This window comes from Capricornis sumatraensis, chromosome 4 (assembly GCF_032405125.1).
Source record: "Capricornis sumatraensis isolate serow.1 chromosome 4, serow.2, whole genome shotgun sequence".
Lineage (NCBI taxonomy): Eukaryota > Metazoa > Chordata > Mammalia > Artiodactyla > Bovidae > Capricornis > Capricornis sumatraensis.
Window position 1 is genome coordinate 3,269,986 of NC_091072.1, and position 24,482 is coordinate 3,294,467.

The window sequence follows — 24,482 nt, forward strand, 5'->3', positions numbered from 1 at the left end:
TCTTAGACAAACCAGTGTTACAGCTCTATTTTATTTAGATGATAGCAGGAGAATCCATCCTGGAAGCGTGAGGGCGTGCCAACCCAAAGACGGGAAGAGAGTGGAGGAGCGTGCTAGCGTGCGGGGTGGGGGAGAGAGAGCGCGCCCTTTGGCCCCTCTTTTCTGTGTTTCCTCCCCCTGGGCCTGCCCTATGCAAATTGGGCTTAGCCAGGAGTGCTGTTCTACCTGACGTCCTCGTGCCCTTGACCTTCCCTTGACCTTCCTTTGTTCTATTTTCGCCGGTTTTTCCCTTCCTTGTCTTTTACCCGCCACCACTTTGGACTCCTGTTTCCTATTCTAACTACCTAACATCTAAAGAAAGTCCAGTGAAGCCATCGGGGAGTCTTCAGACCCAGGCTGGCCGTCAGGGGAGACCCAGCTCTCCTAGGAGAGGGCCGTGTCTGTGCCTGTGATGCTCCACACTGGGAGGGAGTCGCCCATGGCTTAGGCACAAACACTGCGATGAATTTTTAAATGCCAGCAGATGAAGCCCTTAGTCAGTTATGCTCCCTGCAGCTGCAGGACCAGAGGCGTATCCCTGCAGCCACACCACCAATCTTTGCATAGCTGAACCATCGCCCCAAACTAACATCCCCTGGAACATTGGCTATCAGAGACACTAAGTTCCTACACGTCTGTAGATGCAATGTCCTCTTTTCTGACTGGCCTCACTGCCTGCATTCCTGACAGACACTCCCGTCACTGCCCCACGAAGCCCGCCCCCCACTGCTGCGGGGCTGCTCTTTCCTCCCTCCTCCCCCAACCCTTGCTTCTCCTTCCCCCGTCCTCCCCTCACTGTCCCCTAAAGAGCAGCTTAACTCTGTCCCCCTCACACTTGAACTCCTGCCAGCGCCCAGCCCGCAAGGTCCCACCCTCAACCCCAAGTTGAAAGGCCTTATCAAGTTGTTTTTCCAGACCAGCACCATTCCCCACCCCCAAGAGAATTCTGGAGCCAGGTGGTAAGATGGAGATTCCAGCTCACTGCATGCGTCCTTGAACGCACGCGGCCACTGCGACTGTTCTCAAGGGCAGGGTACTCGGCGTCCCCCGACATGTACAAACTACTCAAATCTGGGACTCTGTCTTTCCATGCATAATTCAATTTTGTTACAAATCATTTAAAAATATAGAAAATTATCCAAAATAACACTCACCAAAAAACCATGTAGGTTTAACAAATGGTAACACGGTTGACTCTTCTTTTGAGAAATAAATTATTACAGCTGCTAATAATGACAATAATTCCAACACTCATGGAGTGTTAAACATGTGCCAGCCTATGTACTGAGTACTTCATATGTATCAGCCCCTTTAAATCTCATAGAATCTGTGAAGTATGTATTACTATTGTCCCGCTTCATAGACAAGAAACCTGGGCACAGAGGTGGTAAGTGACTAACAAATGAGACTTTCCTGGCAGTCTAGTGGTTAAAACCCCACCTTCCAATGCAGGAGGCCCAGGCTCGCTCCCTGGATGGGGAACTAAGTTTCCAAATGCCACAGGCTGCTGCCAAAAAAAATTTTTTTTAGAGAGATATATAAATATATGAGCCAAATTGTAAGCCCAGGCAGGCTAGCCTAGACCCAGTTTTGGAATCATATTCGATGTATTATTATGCTTAGAATATAATAATTACCTAACAAATATTTGTTGAAGGAATGAATAAAGCTCATTAATTTAGTGAGTCGATAAATCCATGACTGGCTTGCAGTGCTGGGAGAGTCAAGCTTGAGGAGGTGAGATTTTTTGGGAGACCACTCAAGCCAAGAGAATCGAACGCTTTCTGTTGGAATGCAGCTAGCTTGGGCCCCGGATGCTTTCTGACTCCCTCATCTGGCGGCTTCCTGCAGGGAGAGCCGCCCCTCTTGTATTAGCTGTTGAGGCCCACAACTCATCCCAGCGTTAGGTGGCTCACAGCAAGGCTCCCCCGTTCTTTCTCGCAGCTGCTGGGGCCGCGGGCCCCTGCTCCGCCCCCCGGAGCCCTGGGTGGGTCCCTGGAGGACGAGGAGCCGCGTCAGCAGGCGTCCGCTGGCCCGCCCGGCAGGCTGTGGCTGAGGCGCTGACAGCCGGTGCTTCCTTACAGCACCGAGGCTGGGGCCCAAGGGCGAGCGACTGGGAGTTAGGCAGGATCGTGTGACCTTTGATGACCTCGGAAGTCACGTGGTATCACTTCCACCTCATTCTCCCGGGCAGGGCAGTTCCCGAGGTCAGCCTGGGTTCAAGGGAAGGGAAGGCAGATGCTCGCCCTCTGTGGGGGCACGTCGCCCTCACAGTGTCAGGAGAGCAGGCCGGAGGCAGACAACGAACCGTGGGGCTCGGAAACGTACACTGTACGGGTTTTCTTTCCACTGGAGAAGAACCTTTGATTCCTAGCCTCAACCGGATCCCATTAAAATGAATGAGAATATGCAAATCTTCCGTCCCATGGATATGTAACGCACAGCACAACTGATAAAATCAATAATATGGGATAACTTTTATGGGGAAGAAGGCAATTAGGCTTTCCATGGTGGTCATTTAATGATGTATGCAAAAGTCAGTCATTGTGTAGCAGAATGTGGTATGGCAACGAGAGCTCAATAAAAATAAATAGATTACCATGGGGAAGAAACTTAATAGATAAAATATGTGAGAGTGGGCTTGATCAGTGTGTCCACTATTAAAGCAGGAGGAGCGAAACCGACCACATGTGTCAGCTCCTGCACAGCTAGTGCCAGGCTCTTTCCTTTCCCTGTTCAAATGCTATCAGACCTTAAGACACTGGACCTGCAGGCAGCCGAAGTCCTCGCCAATCTCACTTTCCATGCGTCCAGAGTGTTTTTCTCTCCAGTGATGTGGTCAGTTCCTCCCTCTGCTTCACTTTGTCTTGTGAACCCAAGTCCGAGGTCGTGAGGCTGCAGGTCTGTGGTGCCAGCCCCTCCCACGGTCTCATCAGTGAGCCTGACTCAGAGGACCCGGCGCAGATCAGGGTGCTGCACCTCCCTCACCCGCACGCAAAGAGCGGCTGCCTGGCTGGTCCGCGCTCCCAGGATGGAGCAGAGGTGGCCCACACCTCGAAGAAGTAAAGGCAACAAGCCTATTTGCCAGTTCCTCTCCGTGTCCCGATAGAGAATACCTGCTTCCCAGGATGGAGCAGGAAAACGTGATAAAGTGGAAAAGCCTCTGGAAGAGGAGGTTGTGACATCTTTGCTCAGAAGAAGGGCAGATCGGTTTTCACACTCACAGCGCACACCTGGGGTTCTTCTGAGCGGCGGTAAGTGGAGTAAACCCTTCATGTTTTCTTCGGTTGCAACCAGAGAAAGTGCTAAGTGTGCTGAGTTGGAGATAATCAGCCAAGGTTCTCGGCGCCCTGAGTATATGAAACACCCAGGCTCGGGGCAACGCTGCCTCATCTGGAACTGTTCCTAGACTGAATGCGGGAGAAGGCAGTGTCTAGACAGCATCGCTGCTTCTCGTGCTGAAGGCAAGTCATCCTTTTCTTCGTCCTGTGACCACTCGGCTTCCACTGTCACTGCTTAAACAGCTTTGTGACTTGGCCACGTTTTTCCTAAGGAATGAGTTATTTAAGCACTCTAATGTAATCAACCCAAGATGATCTTCCTTCATCGATTTAATAAAGAAAATTAAAGCATGTTTTCTTTTTGTTAATATCTTCAACTGCCATCTGCTTTCAATGTGGATCTAATCAGACACCGGAAAGTATGAGAAACGGATCATGTTGACAAAGGAGTCTCTCTCTCTTTTTTAAAAAGTGTGTGAATAAAATTTTGAAATACCCATGAGGAGGGGGAAAAAAATCTGCCAGACTTTTTAGTTGAAAGAGATTTTATTTCATAGCAAGAGCTGGTCATGTAAAACGAGTCTTCCAAACACAGACCCCTGGCTTCCTGGTAACTGTGTTATTTTTAAGACAAATAAGGTATTTTCTGCTCATTTATTGTTTTCCAGAAACCCTTCGAAGTCTGGTTTTCAGTCCTACGTGTGTGTCTGGATATTGACACAGACACACCCACCCCGCCACTGGTAGTTGCTGTTGCCGTTGTTTGCTGGATGGTCGGTTGGTTTAATGACCGGACTGAAATGATCCTGCAAAGTCTAGCCTCCAGCTTGTCAGTCTTTCATGGACTTGCTCAGTTTTCTGCCACCTTGCTCTTCCTTTTTGGCCTGGGCCCCCAAGAAGTCACTTCAGCTGTGCATAAGCTAGTTATTGGTCACAGCTGTGCTTAACTTACCGCTATGCTCAGTATTCTTTAATAACTGTGAGATGTCGATGAAATTGTACTGAAGAAATAGGAACCTGCCTAAAGCTGCAAAAATATGGTTGCAATCTTGGTCTCTTAGCATACATTACTTTAAATAATTATTCAAGTTCTAGAAACTGTCTTTCGGATTTCAAACTTTAAATTGAAAATAAACATGAAATCTGTCATTTACGGAGCCAGTACTGGGTACCTGGATGGATGGATGGCTGACGGATGGAAACCGGAAGACACTCCTTCGGTGTACGCTGCTTTGTTATTATGGGAGATTAAATAGAAACAATGAACAAACCAGAACAAGAGCTGTGCTTGATCCCCCAGGGCTGGCCAGGTTTCCACCCGGTGCAGTGGTTCGTGTGTGGCTGGGAGTTGCTGTTAGTTTGGGGTCCCTTAGAGTCCTGGGACTGCTCCTCTCTGACGGCCTCCGGGGCGGGGGGCGCGCCTTGGGCATCCACAGTCCTCAGCCTGCCGGGGCCACTGGGCTCGCCTTTCTGAGCCTGGCTCCTGGGAGCTGCCCTGTGTCAGGGGACTCCGCTCTCAGTCCGTGCTCGGTCAGGGGCTGTGGCTAAGCCCCTCGAGTCCCTGGGTCTGAGACCTGGGGAACGCTTTCAGGTCCGCTCACATCCTGCTGTCATTGCCCACCCCCACCCCGGCCCCCGGGGCCTAGAGGACGTGCACAGAGCTGACTGAGACCCCGGAGCTCTCCAGGGAGGCCTCCACCTGCTTCTGTTACACTCCAGTCCACGTGGCTGCTTTTCTTGCATCAGACTTACCAGCCTCTGCACTTCCTCCAGGACCCCGTGGGTGACGACACCGTTACGCGTGGAGCTCTCCACTCCACTCCGGGTCAAGCAGTCCTCCCAGTAAAGCTCTGAGCTCTGGGTCTTCAAGCTTACCTTCCCCGCTGCCTTCACACCCCCTCCACCCTTGAGCTGATGCTCTGCACCACTGCTCAGCCTGGGGTCAGGGGCCCACTTCTCCCAGAGTGGTAACCCCCCTCTTACTCTATGGGCGCCCCAGGTGGCTCAGATGGTAAAGGATCTGCCTGCCAACGCAGGAGACGCAGGTTCCATCTCTGGGTCAGGAAGATCCCGCGGAGGAGGGCATGGCAACCCACTCCAGTATTCCTGCCTGGAGAATCCCATGGACAGAGAAGCCTGGGGGCTGCAGTCCCTGGGGTCTCACAGAGTTGGCCACGACTGAGTGCACACACATTACAACCATATGCTGGGGGGCCGGCCCTGGCAGCCCTGGTCTTGGCTTCTTCCTTGCAGCAGGGAGCCTCTGCCCAATTAGCGCATAAGCTAGGCTGGGGTGGGGTGACAGGGACCCCGAGTTTTCTCCTCCGGAGACTGTTAGGAGGCGGGCAGGGAGAGGGACTCTGGTGCTCTTGGCTGTCCTGACCAGAGGAGGGCGCCCCTCCTGCAACAGGGGGCAAGGGGCCTGAGCCTGCCCCCACAGGGGAATCTGCAGCCTCAGCCTGGGAGTGGGGCCCACCCGCAGCAGAGGCTCCCAGGAGACCCGCCCCACCACAGAGCTGTGGGTGCAGACCAGGAAGTGGATACAGTCCAAACGCCACGAACATTCACTGTTCTCTCTAAGGGTTTCTTGAATGACTAATTTTTCATTGGTTGCCCACCGTTTGAGCAGTCTAGAGACTCTAAATGATTACTTTTTTTGTAATTTTCACCAGTTAAATTCTGCCTTGCTGGAGAGAGGGTCCTCCGAGGGCTTCCTCCTTCATTCGGGAAGTCCTGTTCTTCGCTGATCGTTTCTTTACCTCTGTCTTTAATCGAGCGATGAGCCATTGACCACTCCATCTGGGAGGCTATGGGATGAGAAAGGATGGGAAATAGTGGCATGCAGACAGCACCCGAGGACAGTGCGTCACAAACGCCGGTGGGTCCTCAGATTTCAAATGACTCGTCTATTTTTGCTTCTTCCCCCTCAAAGTTATCAGACAGCATGTGTGCAGCTCATTTTCACTGCACACCGCGGATACGTGGCACAGCGCATTTTCAGACTGGAAGCAGACAGCAAACAAATGAAGGCGTAACTCCCGGGAGACAGGATTGCCCTTCTAGCTTTCCAGTTGCTGTGAGAAACAGGAGACGGCAGTCACACCGCAAATGATGTCTTTAAAATGGTATTTCAAAATTGAGTCCTGTTTCTGGGGATCACAAATTATTCATAACTCAGCAGGGTCATAGCAAGCTTCATGTTCTCAAAGGAATGCATTTTCTTTCCCAATACACAGGCCCCAGTAGACAGAGAGCTGAATTAAGACTTTCCCTCCTATCAGCAACAATGTCAAAGTTTTGGCTTGAGAAAGAATACAATTTCAAATGAAAACCACTCAAATAGAACATTTTAAATAGATAACTTTATACTTAAACAGTTATCCTGTTAACAGAACTAATCGTATTTCATTTTCTCCAGGGAAAAATAAAACCACCATATTTAATAACTCATGCCATACTTGTTCCACTGGGATGGGAGAGTTGGAATCTGCTAAGTTGTGAATTATTTTTTAAAATATCAATGTAACTCTAATGGTGTACTAGTAAATTTCCATTCATAGAGCTTCCAATCTTTTATTCATAACCTGTATAGGAGTGTTGTGTGTAGCTGTGACTAAAGTTTATTGAAGGTAATTCTAATAGCTTTGCCCATTTCCATAGCCATATGCATCTCAGCCACAGGTGACTGGGCAGCTGTTCCTTAATTCCTGGCAGCATCCTGTAAACCTTTCAGAAGCAATTGTCTCGTGGAAAGCTATAGCATGCTAAGATTGTAAACCCCAGGGAAACTGAGACAGGAAAATCAAGCGATTTTTCCCAAAGCCCAGGGTCAATAACTGCTAGCGTGAGCACGCTCAGTCGCTTCAGTCACGTCCAACTCTTCGCGACCCCATGGACTGTAGCCCACCAGGCTCCTCTGTCCATGGGATTCCCCAGGCAAGAATACTGGAGTGGGTTGCCATGCCCTCCTCCAGCAGATCTTCCCGACCCAGGGGTCGAACCTCCAACTCCTCCGTCTCCTGCGTCTCCTGAATTGCAGCTGGATCTTTACCGCTGAGCCACCAGGGAAGCTCAATGACTGGTAGAGATAAAACTAAAGCCCAGGTCTCCCCACGTCCTCTGTGGCTTCTCCCCGCATTAAATCAGACACACTGTGTCCTGAAATGATAAAGAGAACGCAGGCAGACATCCCATAATGGTAACACTGGTTCTTGACTTTTCCGTTGAGAGGGTTTTTCTAAGCTTTCTCCTAGCACGGCGCTTTGAAGCAGTGCTTGTCGTCAGAGTGTTGACGGCCTCACCGTGAAGACGAGGAGGGTGAGGCCTCACTTATGGGTCTGCCCAGCATCACGCCAGTGGGTGCAGGGCGCCCAGAGTCTGAACCTAGGCCCACCACCCACACGAGTGTTTCAGACCCAGAGTGGGGCCGGGTGCACACGGATGACCAAGGTGCTACAGGAGCCACAGGGATGCACCAGACAAGCCCTGCCCTCCATGTTGCACACCCACCCAGCCTCCCACACTCCTTCCCATCACACTGTATCCACACCATACACGCCCGGCTCGAAACTGCCACCAAGACTCTCCCAGCCTCGGTCAAAGTCTGCCAACATTTTACCTTGGAGTAAGTTATTCAATCTCTCCGTGCATTGGTTTTCACCTTAAAAAAAAGCTAAACATTCCCAACCTATGATCCAGCAATCCCACTCCCAGGCATATATCCAGAAAAAAAAAAAAAAAAAAACGTAATTTGGAAAGACGCGTGCACCCCAATATTCGTAGCAGCACTGTTTACACTAGCCAAAGCATGGAAGCTCCCCAAGTGTCCTTTGGCAGATGAACGGGTGACGAAGACGTGGTCCATGTGTATAGATACGATGAAATGTGACTCAGCCATCAAAAATGGAAAATGCCATATGTAGCAACATGGGTGGACCTGGAGGTTACGGAACTAAGTGAAGCCAAAAAGAGGCAAACATGACGCCGCTTATGTGGGGAATCTAAACACTGATACAAATGAACTTATGAAACAAACAGACTCCCAGACTCTGCAAACAAAGGTAGGGTTGCCACAGGTCGGTGGGGGGAGGGATACACCTGGGGATTGAGACAGGCACACAGACTCTACTACACAGGAAACAGAGAACCAACAAGGACCCCCGGCAGCACACGGGACTCTGCTCAGTGACCTGTAACGACCAAAAAGTGAAAAGAGTCTGAGCAAGGATATGGGGCATGTATGACCGGACCAGTTTACTGTCACCTGGAGCCAACACAAGACTGTGAATCAACTGCACTTCAGTATGAAAAATGTTCAGTGTTTTATGTTAAAACCAAAGCACTCCCAGCCATAATAAAGAGCAGCGAAGGCCAGCTGAGTGCATCACAAATGCAAACACTAACCAGCAAGCGTGGCCTGTGGCACTTTGAGCAACACTCTTTCTCCCAGCATCTCTGCACGACGATCCCCTTGTTCTCCGCTGGACTAAGTCCACAGTGAGTCCAGTCTCACCAAGATGTCTTAGTCTCTGTCTGAGCAGCTTGTATCTTTCTCTGTGAAAAACAACTCTCATATCGTATCTACACATGGTTGGATGGCGTCACCTGCTCAATGGACATGAGTTTGGGTAAACTCGGGGAGTTGGTGACGGACAGGGAGGCCTGGTGGGCTGCATCGGTCACAAAGAGTACGACATGACTGAGCAACTGAACTGAACACACGACCCCACGTGCGTTGAGAACAAAGGCTTTGAGGGCAAGAAAAGACATAAGTGAAGTCGCTCAGTCGTGTCTGACTCTTTGCAACCCCATGGACTGTAGTCTACCGCACTCTTCATCCATGGGATTTTCCAGGCAAGGGTACTGGAAGAAAAGACATGACTGCCAGGAATTTCTGCAATTCAAGTCATCTCTCCTTTATATGAAGGAAATTAGTTCGTTTCCTAACACTGAACAGAGCACAGTGGTCAAAGCAGTGGTAAAATAATAGAAAAAACAGGGGAGGGCTGTCTCTGAGAAGGGGTGCTTCAGTAATGTTACACAAAACACCACTCCCAGGCTCCCCGGTGGCTCAGTGGTAAAGAACCCACCTGCCAAGGCAAGAGAAACAGGCTCGATCCCTGGTCCGGGAAGATTCCTTAGCTGCCACGGAGCAACTAAGCCTCTGCGCTGCAACTACTGAGCCTGTGCTCAGAGCCGGAGATCGCCAGCGACCGAAGCCCGTGCACCTGGAGCCCGCTCCACAACAAGAGAAGCCGGCAGAGCGAGAGGCCCAGGCACCGCAGCTAGAGAGGAGCCCCGCAGCAACAAAGACCCAGCACAGCCAAAAAAAACCCAGAACATCATGGCTTCAAACAAGCACACTCTATCATTTCTCATAAAGCAGCATCTCAGCAGGGTCCTGTGTGTGACTGTCATCTGTAGGCCGCAGCTATCGGCCAGGGGTGTCCTCGTCCCCCACGGCCTCTAACACTGCCCTCACAGATGCAGGCAGGCCTCTTAGAGAAAAGCTGGCAAGGCCGCACCCCCACTGCAGGCTGTGGGTCAAAGCACATCACCAGAGTCAACTCAGATGCAAGAGGGGGCCAGCAGGCCCCAGCCCTTGATGGGGGAAGCGATGAGCTCCTTCAGGAAGGGGACCGGTCACGGGTGACTGCCTTTGGAGGCTCCTTCCCACAGAGGGAGTTAGGAAATGGGAACCTGTGACCTCTGTTTACAAACTCCAGACCTGCCGACGAGGTAGCGGAGTGCGGAGAGGCTGCGGAGTTGTCAGAAGGCTCCAGAAGCTCTGAAGACCGCAGCTCGGCGCATCTAGTTAACTGAGGGAGTGGCCTGCTCTTAGGCCTCCTGGAAATTCAGCAGGATGGCACCACCGTATTCCCACTCCCGTCACCCTCGGGAGGGACTGAAACAGGGCCAAGGGAGGTAGAGAGTATCAGTGATGGAGCTGTGTCCCTTTCAAAATTCATATGTTCATGTCCGAAAGCCCAGCACCCCAGAAGGTGTCAGAAAGGCTAACACTGAAAAGCCTGTTAGATCCCAAGAACAAACGTTGGTAAGGATGTGCTGAGAAGAAAACCCTTATACACTGCCAGTGAGAATGCAAACTGATACAGCCGTCATGGAAAACAATACTGAGTTTTTCCTCAAAAAGCTAAAATCAGAACTACCCTGCTGCTGCTGCTCCTAAGTCGCTTCAGTCGTGTCCAACTCTGTGCAACCCCAGAGACGGTAGCCCATCAGGCTCCCCTGTCCCTGGGATTCTCCAGGCAAGAACACTGGAGTGGGGTGCCATTTCCTTCCCCAATGGATGAAAGTGAAAAGTGAAAGTGAAGTCGCTCAGCCGTGTCCGAATCTTAGTGACCCCAGGGACGGCAGCTCACCAAGCTCTAGCAATTCCAGTCCTGGGTATATACCTGAAGAACGTGGAACACTAATTCAAAGAGATACAAGCATGTCAAGGTGCACAGCAGCCTTATTTACAACAGCCAGGACATGCAAGCAACCCGTGTCCACCCATCAGCAGAGGCAGGGATAAAAAAGGTATGGTACACACACATGGAGTACACACGCGTGGAGTACACATGTATGGAGTACACATGCATGGAGTACACGTGTATGGAGTACATGCATATGGAGTGCACACGTATGGAGTACACGTGTATGGTGTTCTCACCCACTGAAACAACGTGTTGCCACCTGCAGCAACATGGGTGGACTTGGAGGGGATCATGCTTAGTGAAGTAAGGCAGGCAGGGAAAGACATACTGGACAATAGATTCCACAAGCGAGCAAGTGAGACAAGAAAGAAACAGACTCAGATACAGAGAACAAACTAGTGGCTGGCTCCCAGGAGGGGAGGGAATGCGGAGGGGCAAGATCGAGGGAGGAGATTAAGAGGAACAACTACTGTGTATACAAGAGATAAGCTGTGAGGATATATCGCATAGCACAGGGAATATCGTCAACCTTTTGAAATTACTTTAAAGGGAGTATTATCGATACAAATATTGAATCACTGTGCTGTGTATCTGAAACTATATACTGTAAGTCAACTGTATTTCAATGTAAAAAAAAGGTCCCAGTCCAGTGGGAGTGAATAGTAATAATATCCACTGTGAATAATAATGAAATTCAATGTGAATGATAATCATAATTCATAATAAGGGAGTCAGGAAGTTAGAGGAGGCTGTGGGTGGGCCCTGACCCACAGCCAGTGTCCTGAGCTGGGAGTGAGGCCACGCAGGAGACGCGGGGGCCCTGCACAGAGGGGTGACTGCGGGGAGAGGCAGCAGAAGGGGGACCACGGCCAGCGAGGAGAAAGTGGCTCTGGGACGGCACATTTCTGCCGTTTAAGCCACAAGGATCGTGGTGTTTGGTCAGGGCAGCCGGGCCTGCGGGAGGGGCCCCGGGGAGTTGGGGGAAGGCCTCCAGACAGGAGGCCCCAGGCCAGGCGGGAGTGGACGCCGACGGGGCGTGGGTCCTGAGACTCAGATGGGGTCACACGCGGGAGATGCGGCCCAGCCTCGTGGAGCCCTCTCTGTGCCTATAGAAACTGGGATTAGATGCCAGCACTGAAAACAGGGGATTTCACTCCATGATCACCTTGGCCCAGTGGCAAAGAATCTTCCTGCTAACACAGGAGATGCAAGAAACATGGGTTTGATCCTTGGGTTGGGAAAACCCCCTGGAGGAGGGCATGGCAGCCCACTCCAGTATTCTTGCCTGGAGAATCCCATGGACAGAGGAGCCTGGTGCGCTGCAGTCCATAGAGTCACAAAGAGTCAGACAGACCGAGTATGCACGCATTTCATTTTCACGTATTTGGGAAGAGAATCCAAAAGAGAATAGATAAACTATATGCATGACTGAGTCACAGCATTGCAAATCAACTAGGCTCCAAAAATTCAAAAGATGTTTCAATGCTTATCAGCAACCCCTTCCCCCAAAAAAGAGAATTTCCAGCTTTTCTTGGAAAATCAGTAGAACTGGCCTCCCTGGCCCCATGTTAGAAGGGCCTTGGTTCCCACCTGAATCCCAGTCATGGAAGCTGAGTTCTGTGAATTACAAGTGGGAAGAGAAATGAGCACATTCTATCAGATGATGGTACTTTGGAATTGGGGGATTGGAAGTTTTCATGGTAATTTCTGAATTGTCATCATTGTAGTTCAGTTCAGTCACTCAGTCAAGTCTGACTCTTTGTGACCCCATGGACGGCAGCATGCCAGGCCTCCCTGTCCGTCACCAACTCCCAGAGCTTGCTCAGACTCATCTCCATCGAGTCGGTGATGCCATCCAACCATCTCATCCTCTGTCTTCCCCTTCTCCTCCTGCCTTCAGTCTTTCCCAGCATCAGGGTCTGTTCCAGTGATTACAGGGTCATTACTGTAAAAAGAGTGTGATTCACCTTCTCACCTCTGTTCCTTGTGATTACAGTGGAGGAAGTTAGATAATTGCCATATCCAAAAGATGTGGAAGCTTCCAATGCCCCAGCTAGGGCTTTTAAAGAGTTTTCATTATCTTAAACTGAGTTTTCATAGGTGTTTCTATTTCTGGAAGACATTGGAAATAGCTTTAAGTGTACATGTGTGTTCAAATTGCTTCTCACTTGGCACTCTAAGATGCACTTCGGCAGCTTATAAATCCCTGCTTTGGTGTAATGAACACTCTTGTTATAATTTGAACATCAAACAAAGGCCCAGTTCCTCTGGCTAAGGGAGATTGGTTGAATATCTAGGCTTTTGAGAAACCCATAACAATCCCGGTTGTTAATGTTCTTTCTACAGAACTTCTCAGACAGAATTAGCAACAGTTAGGGCTTGGATGGGCTTCTCCGGTGGCGCTCGTGGTCAAGAGCCCACCTGCCAATGCAAGAGGCGCAAGAGATGCAGGTTCGATCCCTGGGTCGGGAAGACCCCCTGGAGGAGGAAATGGCAACCCCCGCCAGGATTCTTGCCTGAAAAATCCTACGGACAGAGGAGCCTAGAGGGCTACAGTCCACGGGGTGCCAAAGAGTCAGACACGAGCGAAGTGACTTAGCACGCACGCGGGGCTCAGATAGGAGTTGCTTTCCTTTCTTCTGAGGCACCTGGTGGGTTTGCAAGTAGATTGCTGAGGTGCCTGGGTTACAGTAGGTGCTTAGAGGCTCCGGAGCCACTCCTCCCTGGGTATGGGGTGTTTCTTCCCCACTTGGGAGGGCCAGTTCTAGAACAGGGGGGTCCCTGGTGGTTCACGAAAGACTCCCAATGGCACAAAGGCACAGCCACTGACTGGGACGGCTCCCCAGGGCCTGTGTCCCCTCCTGTCCCCATCCTTGTCTCACAGTGACCCCCGCTGCACCCACCCCGCCTCCACAGAAGCCCCACCCCGCGGCCCCTTGGGTGTTCACAGGGGACTCCCTTGCGCCTCCCCTGCGCCTCCCTGGACCCACTCTCGCCCGTAGGAAGCCTCAGACAGCAGGGCCATCCCCGCCAGGCCCGTCAGGGTGGGGGGCATCCCTGATCCAGCCTGGCCCGTGGAAGGCGGCCCCCTTCCCACAGGGCTGTGCCTCAGCCACCCGCTGGCCAGGCCTGCGGCAAGTGCGGCCTCCCACCCTGACCAGCCGAGGTTCCTGGCCTCCTTCATCAGGAGAAAGAGGTCAGATGCCAGACGAGAAACCCAGGGTAGGCTTTCTTGGGGCCCCACCGCGCAGCAGGCCCTGAGCACAAGTACCAGGCTCCCCAGCTCGCTACCTGGGGGTACGAGCTGGCCCCCCAGATGGTGACTGCAGGGGTGGGTCCGGGGCTTAGGCTGAGGGGTGGCTGAGTAGGCCAGTGAGAGTCGCTCAGTCATGTCTGACTCTTGCAATCCCGTGGACTATAGCCCACCAGGCTCCTCCGTCCTTGGGATGCTCCGGGCAAGAACACTGGAGAGGGTTGCTATTCCCTTCCCCAGGGCATCTTCCCAACTCGGGGATGGAACTGCATTGCAGGCAGGCTCTTCACCGTCTGAGCCACCAGGGAAGCGCCCCCACGGGGATACCCCCGCAGCAGCAGAGGCTGCACCATGGCTCCACCCGGAGACGGTTTGAACTAGGCAGGCATCTGCTGGCATCAGGGCTGGCAACCCTGCTCTGCTGAGGGTCACCTTCGTGGCCTGGGGCTATCACGGCCGCCGTGACCGCCATGTCTGTGTGAGGAGGGGGGAGGTGGGAGGCAGCGTTTCCATCAAGGATGCACAGATCTTCCCAGCAGCCCGGCCGCCGCCCCCTCTCGCATCTCAGTGGCCAGAGCTGAGGACGTGGCCACCCTCCCTGCTGGGAGCCGGCCCAGCCCCCGCCGCTCTGTCAGATGTGAAAAAGGAAACAGGAGGACTGGGTGCTCTGGCCGGCATCTCGGGACCCTGCGGGGCCCCTTGGGGATGGAGTCAGCACTTCGGACAGCGGCAGAGTCGGACCCGGTCCTTCAGCTCATCGCTGAGTGCCCGCAGCTGCCCGGAAGCCCTCGCCTGCCCGTCTACAGACTCCCAGGCACGGGAGGTGAGCAACTCTCTTACGGTCGGTCAGTTGGGTTGGATGTTCTGTTACCCTGAATGTCTCCAAGGGCTCCTAACGCGATGCTCCTTTTAGAGACGAGGAGGCTGATATCCGAAGGGAGGAAGGAACCTGCCCGAGGTCGTGTAGCTGACGTGGCAGAGCTGGGCTCGGGACCAAGGGCTGACTCTGGCCCCACACCCTGCAGTTAATCCAGCTTTTCACTGCCATTGCTGATTCACATGCTTCTGATGTTGTAAGAGCCGCTCAGACATGCTGAACTTACTCAAAAGCTTGACGTTGACTTTCCGGGCTTCCTCCATGAGTTCAGAACTGGGCCATTTCCTGTGGAACCGGGTTCTCTAGAACATCAATAGACTCGCACAAATCACATTCAAGTCAAATCTGCAGACTTATTACTAGTTTTCAGGGTGACATCAGTTTTTTTTAATAAGCAGTAATGATGCCTAGATATAAAACAAAGATATGCTGGGTAGTGAGTTCCAATGTTATCTTATCTTAATGGACAAATGTGCCCTACCTGTGGGAAGGGGTGGGCGGGGAGTGGCTGCTGAACATCCGTGAATTCTCATCCTGTGAATAAAAGGGTGTGGGTGCAGCAGTATAATCAACAAAAGTCTAAGACCTCCTTCTCAGACAGCTTACGGCCCGAGACCCAGATGGAATCAGGAGAGCGGCTGTCCTAGCCTCCCGCCCGCCGTGGCAGGGGCCCTTCCAACACCCCAGGACCTGCCCCTCGGAAACATTCCGGGTGAGGACGGCCTTCCCCATCCTTCTGGTCCGAAAGCTTCTGATATTGTACTGATTGCACGTTTTGTTATAAACAACGTCAGTCTTCTTCAGAACATAATGGATAGCAGCTTGTCAAAAGACAGATGGTAGCAAATGTGGGAAAGCTTTTGTCATGCCCACTCCCAAGAAGATGCCAAGATGAGCCACCAGAGGTGCCCCCCGCCAACCAGGTGACCAATCCTGTACTCCTTCACCCACCGCTAACTTGAGATAGAAATAGATACACAACCTGTCTATGCACTGGAGGTAGGCGAGGAGTTACTTTGGGCTTCCCGGGTAACTCAGCTAGTGAAGAATCTTCCTGCAACACAGGAGACCTGGGTTCAGTCCCTGGGTCAGGAAGTTCCCCTGGAGAAGGGACAGGCTAGGCTACCCACTCCCGTGTTCTTGGGCTTCCCTGGTGGCTTGGATGATAAAGAATCTGCCAGCAATGCAGGAGACCTGGGTTCAACCCCAGGGTTTGGAAGATTCCCTGGAGAAGGGAAAGGCTACCGACTCCAGTTTTCTGGCCTGGAGAATCCCATGGACAGAGGAGCCTGGTGGGCTCCATGGGGTTGAAAAGAGTCAGACACGACTGAGCGACTAAGCACAGCACAGCACACAAGGAGTTACTTCAAGGTGTTGTTTGACTCAAAGGTGACCTTTGAGAGGGAAGGATGGCCTTCTAAAAACTACCTACCTTGTTTACCAAAGCACAGATGGGTTTGGTGTTCAGAGTTCGCTCACAGACCAGCAGTCTCCACCCACGCTCTCACTGTCTCCAAAGATGCTCTCTAGAGGCAAGCACTTTCGAATTTTCTAGCTATTTCTTCTGGTGTTTGTACTTCTATTTATCATCCTGTGTCGATAGTGTTCTCTCTTGCTTTTTCGTTGTTTTTTTTTTTTGGGGGGGGGGTGTCGGGGGAACCAAGCAAAACTGTGTAGTTTAATTGCATGCCAGAAGAAAGTTAGGACCACTGATCATTTGATTGAAGTCACTCGGTCGTGTCCGGCTCTTGGCAACCCCATGGGCTGTAGCCTATCAGGCTCCCCCGTCCTCTTCCAGGCAATAGTACTGGAGTGGATTGCCATTCCCTTCTCCAGCGGATCTTTCCCACCCAAGGATCGAACCCGGATCTCCCGCATTGTAGACAGGCGCTTTCCCGTCTGGGCCACCAGGCAAGTCCAGGCCTACCGATAAGAACACACAAAACTATGCAGCAGCCCCCGAGGTGAAACTTACAATGTCTGGAGCCCCACCAACAATTACGAAGCTTGCAAAATAAAACAAGCTTTCTGTTTTGCCCAACAGGGACAGATAACCCATAATAAAGAGAAAAACCATGAGCTTTCCATTTTAGATGTCATCTGTTTTTTCCCTCGTGCAGAAAACGAGGGTTACGGGTGCACACACCTCCCCGCCCCGCCTGCTGTCACCCCACCCCTCACACCCAGACCCGCCCTCTCCTGGCTTCCAGACTTGGCGACGTCACCAGCTTTGGCCGAGTCCACGCGGAGTGTTTACACTTTGAGGACGATGTAGATCTTGTTCACAGCTGAGCCGGGCCACGGAATTCGGAAGGAATAAAGAGGTGCGAGCTGACCTCACGGGCAGCGCGAGCTCGGGTGCAGGCAGCGTGCACAGGGCTCTCTGGAATGTTCCCAACAGTCACCCGGTCCGCGGGGCAGGGCTGCCCCTGTGTGCCCAGATCCAGACCAGGCGGGCTCCTGGGGAGGCAGGTGGGGCTTCCTTCCCGAGGGCGGTGGGAGGTGGCGGGTCCGCGCCGAAGCCGAACAAAGAGCAGGAGCGGAGTGGGACCGAAGCCTGCGGATCGACGCCCCAGCGCCCTCCGCCCGCAGAGTTCTTCCTCCCCACGCCCGGGGGCTTCCGCCCCCCGCCCCGGGCTCTGGCAACGGCGGACAAAGGGTCCTGCGGAGCGCTTTGCTCCTTCCAGGCGACTCCCGGGCTCCTCGCGCCCTTCAGGGACTCACTAGCCTCCGTCTGCTTCTCTGCCGTGGACGCGGTGGCGGGAGCAAGGCCCTGCGCTCCCCCGCCCCTCCGGTGGTCCCGGGGAGCCCCGGGCCAGCACCTCTCCTCGGGGGTCCCCGGGGCAGCCGGGGGGTCCCAGGAGCCCTGACATGGAGTCACGCCTGCGGGGAAGGGGAGGCTTATGCTTGTCTGCCTTCACTCGGATTAAAGAGTCAGGGGGGTCTGTTTTTAAAATAAACTGACGTGAACTTATTTACAAAATAGACTCACAAACAAATTGAATGTACGGTTATCAAAGGGGGAATGTGGTGGGGAGATGCCTTTGGAGCTTGCGATTAAGAGACACCCATTAGTATACATAGAATAGTAAAAAAGGACCTGCTGTGTAGCACCGGGCATTACAGTCAACGTCTTGCAATGAACTACAGTGGAACAGACTCTGGAAAAGAGCATATATATGTGGGGCTAACAACACTAAATCCACTACACTTCAACGTAAATAGAAATACCTAGGATACCACTTACACGTGGAATTTAAAACAGGACACAGACGCACCTACCTAGGAAGCAGAAACACTCACAGATGAGAGAGCAGGCTGGCGGTTGCCAAGGCGGGTGGGGAGGGCAGGGATGGCTTGAAAGTTTGGGGTGAGCAGATGCAAACTGTTGTACAGAGAAACAGCAAGGTCCCGCTGTGGAGCACAGGGCTGTTGCTGTTCAGCCGCTCAGTCGGCCCGACTCTTTGCGACCCCATGGACTGCAGGGTCCACGCGAGGCTTCCCTGTCCATCGCTATCTCCTAGAGCTTGCTCAAACTCATGTCCATTGAGGCAGTGATGCTATGCAGGGAAGTATGTTCAAAGTCCTGAGATAAGCCATAATGGAAAAGAATATAAAAAAGAATGTATATATGTGTGTGTGTGTGTGTGTGCGCGTGTGTGCGTGTATGTGTAACTCATATTTTGCTGTACAGCAGAAACTAACACAACATTGTAAATCAACTATACTTAAATTAAAAAAATCTTTTTAATGTTGCTACAAGGAATTAGGAATTCACATCCAAACGTAAGTTGCTCTAACGTCTACCAAATACAGTGGACTAAATCTTTAAGAAGTCCTCACTTACTAAACCTCCGCATATGGGTTTGTGCAAGAAGATGCAGTCTCTGCACCTATCATTTTTATTTCTGCCCTAAGAAATTCTCCATATTGTTCCTAAGTTTTAGTCTGCAGTCTCTTGATGGGAAAATAGAAATATCTAGGGATTTAATTATAAGTTCTAGTCCAAGAGTTATTTTTCAAGATGTATAGGGAGGAGCTGGACCCAGGAAAACCTCACTGCCTTTTTTTCCCTTTTCTATTAATGGAAATGTTCAAATTACCTAAAAAACAAAAACCAAAAAAACAAGCACCTGAGTGTCCCTGTACATTTTCAAACGCTCAGCTTCAGTTTCTAAACAACAAAAGTCCTCCGCCTCTGAAACTCACAGTTACTTTTCTAAGCAGCTTCCTTCGAGCGGTTCCCTTTCAGCGGCTTTCTTTTCTGGGTCTCTAAACCTGTGAAGATTCAGTTATGCAAAGGAGGTTACAAGCGCCGTCTTCAAAGGAGGGGAAGCCAGAAGTGGATGTGAAAAAAGCCACGTGGGCCGTGGGGACTGTTTCTTGAGAAAGCGGACCTCCCTCTTGTCTTCATGAGAGATGAGCAGACCTCGCCCCAGTCATGACGGGTCAGATTTAGGGCTCGTCCTTGGCACTCAACTGGGCTCGACCGAAACTCAGCCAGCGGAAGAGGTGATGAAAGAATCCATCTGAGATGCGATTTTAGGCCACGTGGTAATAAGAGCTCACAAGAGGATTTTGTGGCCTGCAAAGGGGCTTTTACAAACGTTGAAATTTTAGGTTCTTTGAACAACTGCGTGGTGACAAGAACAGTGGCGAACATTTGCAGAGTGCTGACTGCGTCGGGCCCTGCCCACGCGCCTTCCGTGGTTAACTCGTTTGACCCGCTTGATTGGTCCTTCAGTATTGGCATCCGCTCCAATCACCTCTAAAGAAGTGGGCGGGGGCTTCGCCGGTGGCTCAGTGGTAAAGAGTCCACCTGCTAATGCAGGAGGCGCGGGTTCGATCCCTGGGTTAAGAAGATCCCCTGGAGGAGGGCATGGCAACCCCCTCCAGTCTTCTTGCCTGGAGAATCCCATGGACAGAGGAACCTGGCGGGCTGCAGTCCCCGGGGTCGCGGAGAGTCAGAGGGGACGAAGCGACTGAGCGCAATGAGCATAATCACCGCAGAGAGGACGGCAGAGGTCACGTGACAGACGCGAGGCTGCGCCGGGACGAAGCCCAGCTTCCAGGCCCCAGGGTCTGTATCCTTAACCACTGTCCCGCTCCCGGGCAGTCCTGCTTTCCCACCCCAGGGAGGGCGTCCGGCTCATTTCACAGTTCAAAGCAGAGACCCACAGCCTAGCTTATACAAGTCCACACGGCTCGCAAGGGGGCAGAAAAAAAACTCTCGGATCTAGCTCCAAGTCTGCTGAACCCACACATCAGACCACCTCCCCCCATCACCTCGCTTACCAGGCAAAGCTGGCAGGGACCCGTTTGTCTTTCTGGCAGACCAGGACTCGAGGGCATTCACCCCAGGCACAGAAATGAAGCCATCTCAAAAAAACTCCATCATCAAAAAGAGTAATAGCTATGCATTATTTTTAATCAAAATTAATATAAAATTTGACGCAAATTTTACAAAATTAATTCAAAAAACGATGATCAGGATATCAAACATTTAAATAAAAGTCATCTCAGTCCAGTCCCAAATGCCTTTTCAAGACTTTCCCCCAATTCTGGCAGTTCTTAGTTGCTCAGTTCCTTCATGCCTTGCACTTGAAGAAAGACGAAAATCGTAAAATGTGAATCACTTATTCCAGGGGTATTTACGTTTACTACCTCTGGCGTGAAGGAATTTGATTCAGAGAGAACTGCCAGGATTGGGGAAAGGACTTAAAAAGGAACTGCGACAGGACCCAGCTTTATCTTCTCTTTAAATGTTTGATTTTGTGTTCCCCATGGATTTCTGTATTAATTTTGATTTTTAAAAATATTATTTGAGGGACTTCCTGGGAGTCTAGTGGTTAAGAATCCACCTAACAGTGCAGGAGACATGGGTTTGATCCCAGATCCAGGAAGATCCCAGGTCCCAGGGAGCAGCTAAGCCCGTGTGCCCCAGGGCCCGGGACCACAACCCCTGAGCCCGTGCGCCTGGACCCTGCGCTCTGCACCGAGAGAAGGCACTGGAGTGAGAGGCTGCGAACCCCAGCTAGCGAGTAGCCCCCACTACCCGCAGAGAAAGCCTGAGCGCAACAGCGAAGACCCACACAGCCAGAACTAGAAATAAAATTTTAAAAGCGTATTGTTTGATTACTGAGTCTTGGGCAACCCGTTAAGTTTCGTTTGCATCTAGTACAGAGCCCAAAACCAGTGAAGATGAGATGTTTTCAAAACCAGAGGAATAAACCCTAATATGAAGCTGCAAACGGTGCCGTTGCAGGGTGACGGGACCCTGGGGCAGGCGCCCACCGTTTGCTGCCCTCTCTGACTGGGTCCTGAAAGAGGGCGTGACACCGTTGCATGACACTCTGAACACAAGAGCACTCAGAGCAGCTCAGTGAGTTGCTCAAGGCCAAACAGGAAGCAGGCTGGGAGCCAGGATCTGAGTCTGATTCTCTCTTCAAGGCGAAGGCGGGGCAATGGTCTGTCTGCAGTGAGACGGGCCAACAGGAGTGAGCATGGCGGTGCTGAACAGGCTTTCAGTGTGGCTTGAAATTCCATGTTATGGCTTTTCAGTGGGAAGAAAACCCAAAAGAGACAAGCGCTTCGGGAATAAACAGCACCGAAAATAATTCTGAAGCAGCCCCTTGAGACCATTTTTTTGACTTTACTGAGGTCCATATTCAAGTGTAAAATTTGGTCAGTTTGGGACCGAAGTAGGCACCTGTGGAATCACTCCCACACTAAGATAACATTTTCATCCCCCAGATTTTCTTGTGCCCATTTGTAACCCATCCATGTGTCCAGCCCTGACTCCAGGCAGCTGCTGACCTGCTTCCTGTCTCAGTGGGTTTGTTTACATTTTCTAGTATTTTAAATAAATAAATTTATGCAGTATGAATGACTTTCTCTTTGGCTCTTTTTCCTCAGCACAGTTGTTTTGAGATTTAGCATGCTGTCACAGGTATCAACAGTTCCTGCCTTTTTGTTGCTGGGTAGTACTCTGCTCTACGGATGTGCCATTGTTTATGTGGTCACTCGATGTTTGTTTTCAGCATCTTATATTTTTAAGTACATAAATGATAGATTTTTAGATGCTTTAACCAGCTTAAAAATTACTTGTTCATTTAAACAGAAAGAGACTCACACACAGACTTAGAGAATAAACTTATGGTTGCTGCAGCGAAGAATGGGATGAGACAGAGTTTGGGATGGACATGTACACACTGCTATACTTAAAATGGATAACCAACAAGGACCTGTACAGGACAGGGAACTCTGCTCAATGTTATGTGGGAGGGGAGTTTGGGGGAGAATGACCGCATGTATATGTATGCCTGAGTCCCTTCTCTGTTCATCTGAAACTATCACAACATGGGAAGGAGGTTCTAGAGGGAGGGGCCATATGTATACCGGTGGCTAATTCATGTTGATGTATGGCAGAAACCAACACAATATTGTAAAGCAATTATCCTTCAATTAAAAATAAATAAATTTTTAAAATGTGCTATAAGGCATTTACTAAAAAACAAAAACCTGTCACAACATTGTTTGTTAATTGGCTATGTCCCAATAAAATTAAAAGTTTAAAAAATGATAGATAAAATAAAAAAGCATAATAGGTTAAATAACATAGGAGTAAAAGAAAAAAATTTCATGTTCTTCCTGAACTCCTAATGACCCTGATATAGCAGGGCAACGCTATGCGTCTCCAAGAACACAAAAGATGTACTTCCCAGCCTCTTTGCACCTGGGTACACAGGGCCCTGCGGCCATTCTGGGGCGATGTGGTGTGAGCAGAGGAGACGAGCAATTTCCCCCAGTGGAGGAGGCAAGCTGCCTCTGCAAGTTCCGGCCTCTGTCTCCTCCTTCTGCGGGGGCCGGGGAGGCCGTGATTAGCTGGTAGAACCGTGGACCAGGCGGGGCCCTCAGTCAGCGGACAGAAGCAGTGGCATTGACCTGCCATTAACTTCACATCCTGGAGAAATAACCTCTCCTTAAGCTGGGCCTGCTTGTTACTGCAGCAAACCCTTGCTTTGCAAACACAAAGAGCCTGCGCTGGTGAAGTTCCCATCAAGGCTGAAAGGAGTCCAAGGAGCAAAGGTTTTACTATTTAGAATGATCTAAGGATGCAATCCGTGGGGGTCACAGAAGAGTCAGGCATGACAGCTGAGCGACTACACAACAAAAAAGAAACCTACTAACACTGTGCCGTTACAGACCTCCTTCCCCTTTGGTGCATGGGACGGAAATAGAAGTATTCTGTAGAGCAGTGGGGGGATGCAATAAAGCAAGGAAAAAAATGTGTGCCTATTATGTACCTGCAACTCGCCTGCATTAACTTATTCAATTATCACAACTCCAAGGAGATATTCATAGTCTCATTCATACAAAGGAAAATAACTGAGACCCAAGAGGTTCCCGGGATACACAGCTGGTAAGCAGCAGTTTCAGAATTAAAATCTGCGTCTGCCTAACTCCCAGCTGCCTCATTGCTTGCCCTGTCAGATTGGGAAATGCCAAAGGAGGTGAGACAAAGCCCCTCCCAGCACCCACCACCCTCATCTATGTGCCAAGTCCAGTTAGCGAGGGTCCAAGCTGGACTTTCAGGCAGAAGGCTCTGGACACTTGGCCACGGCAGCCAATGTCCTCCCAGCCTGGGCCAAGTAGACAGAGTGAGGGGGTGAAGACGGAGCAGGATAGGGAAGCAGGGCTCCAGGCCCAGACCTGCCTCTGTCCCGGGGGCTCTGTGGCCTCAGGCAGAGTCAGCCAGGGTGTCGGAGCCGGATTCCCAGGTTCGAGCAGGCTCGTTCGGCACTAGGCGGACGGAAACCCCGAGGTGCTGGCCAAGCCTGGGCTCGTCCGGGCTCTCTGGCCTCGGGCTGAATGACATTTGCAGGCAGGCGTGGTGTTGTCACTGAAGGAGGTCATGCTCTCCGTGTTCTTCCCTTTCCTCAGTGCACCTCGTGCAGACCTCAGGCTCCTCACCGTTCTCACAAGAAAGCACCTGTGAGAAGCCCAGCAGCTCAGGATCCTCTAGACGGAGGGTCTCTCATCCCAACTCCTGTTCTCTGAAGACTCCTGCAGGAGTACTGGCGTGGTGGGGGGCCAGGCAGGGGGGGCCCTCACGGACCCTGAGGGTTTGCCCCTTTCTGCAAAGGGTGCACCCTCAGAGGTGGGGAGGGATCATTCCTTTTTCTCAGCCCCACGTGGGGGCTGGGGGGTGGGGTACCAGCCCAAGATGAGGAGCTGAGCTAAACCCGCCACAGCAGTTGACTATCTTGCATTTATGGGCATCAAGCCACAGCTACATTACATACTCATGTATGAAGTATGTAGTGGATGAAGTCGCTGCCTTAGAAGATTGGGAGAGTCCCACTTGCTATATTTCATCACTTGGTATTCCAGGAAGGAGAGTGTGCTCATGGTAACTTTGAATATTTCTTTCCCCATTCCTCCTTTTTTTCCCCCAAAAGCATTGGATATGATCAAAAAGATAGATGCAACAAAGATGCACTCTTTAAGTCTTTAAGTTTCATCTTCTTAAACAATAAATAAAATGTAGGGGGTTTTGTTGTATTTTAATAGAACTCTGCCAAGAGCCGGGA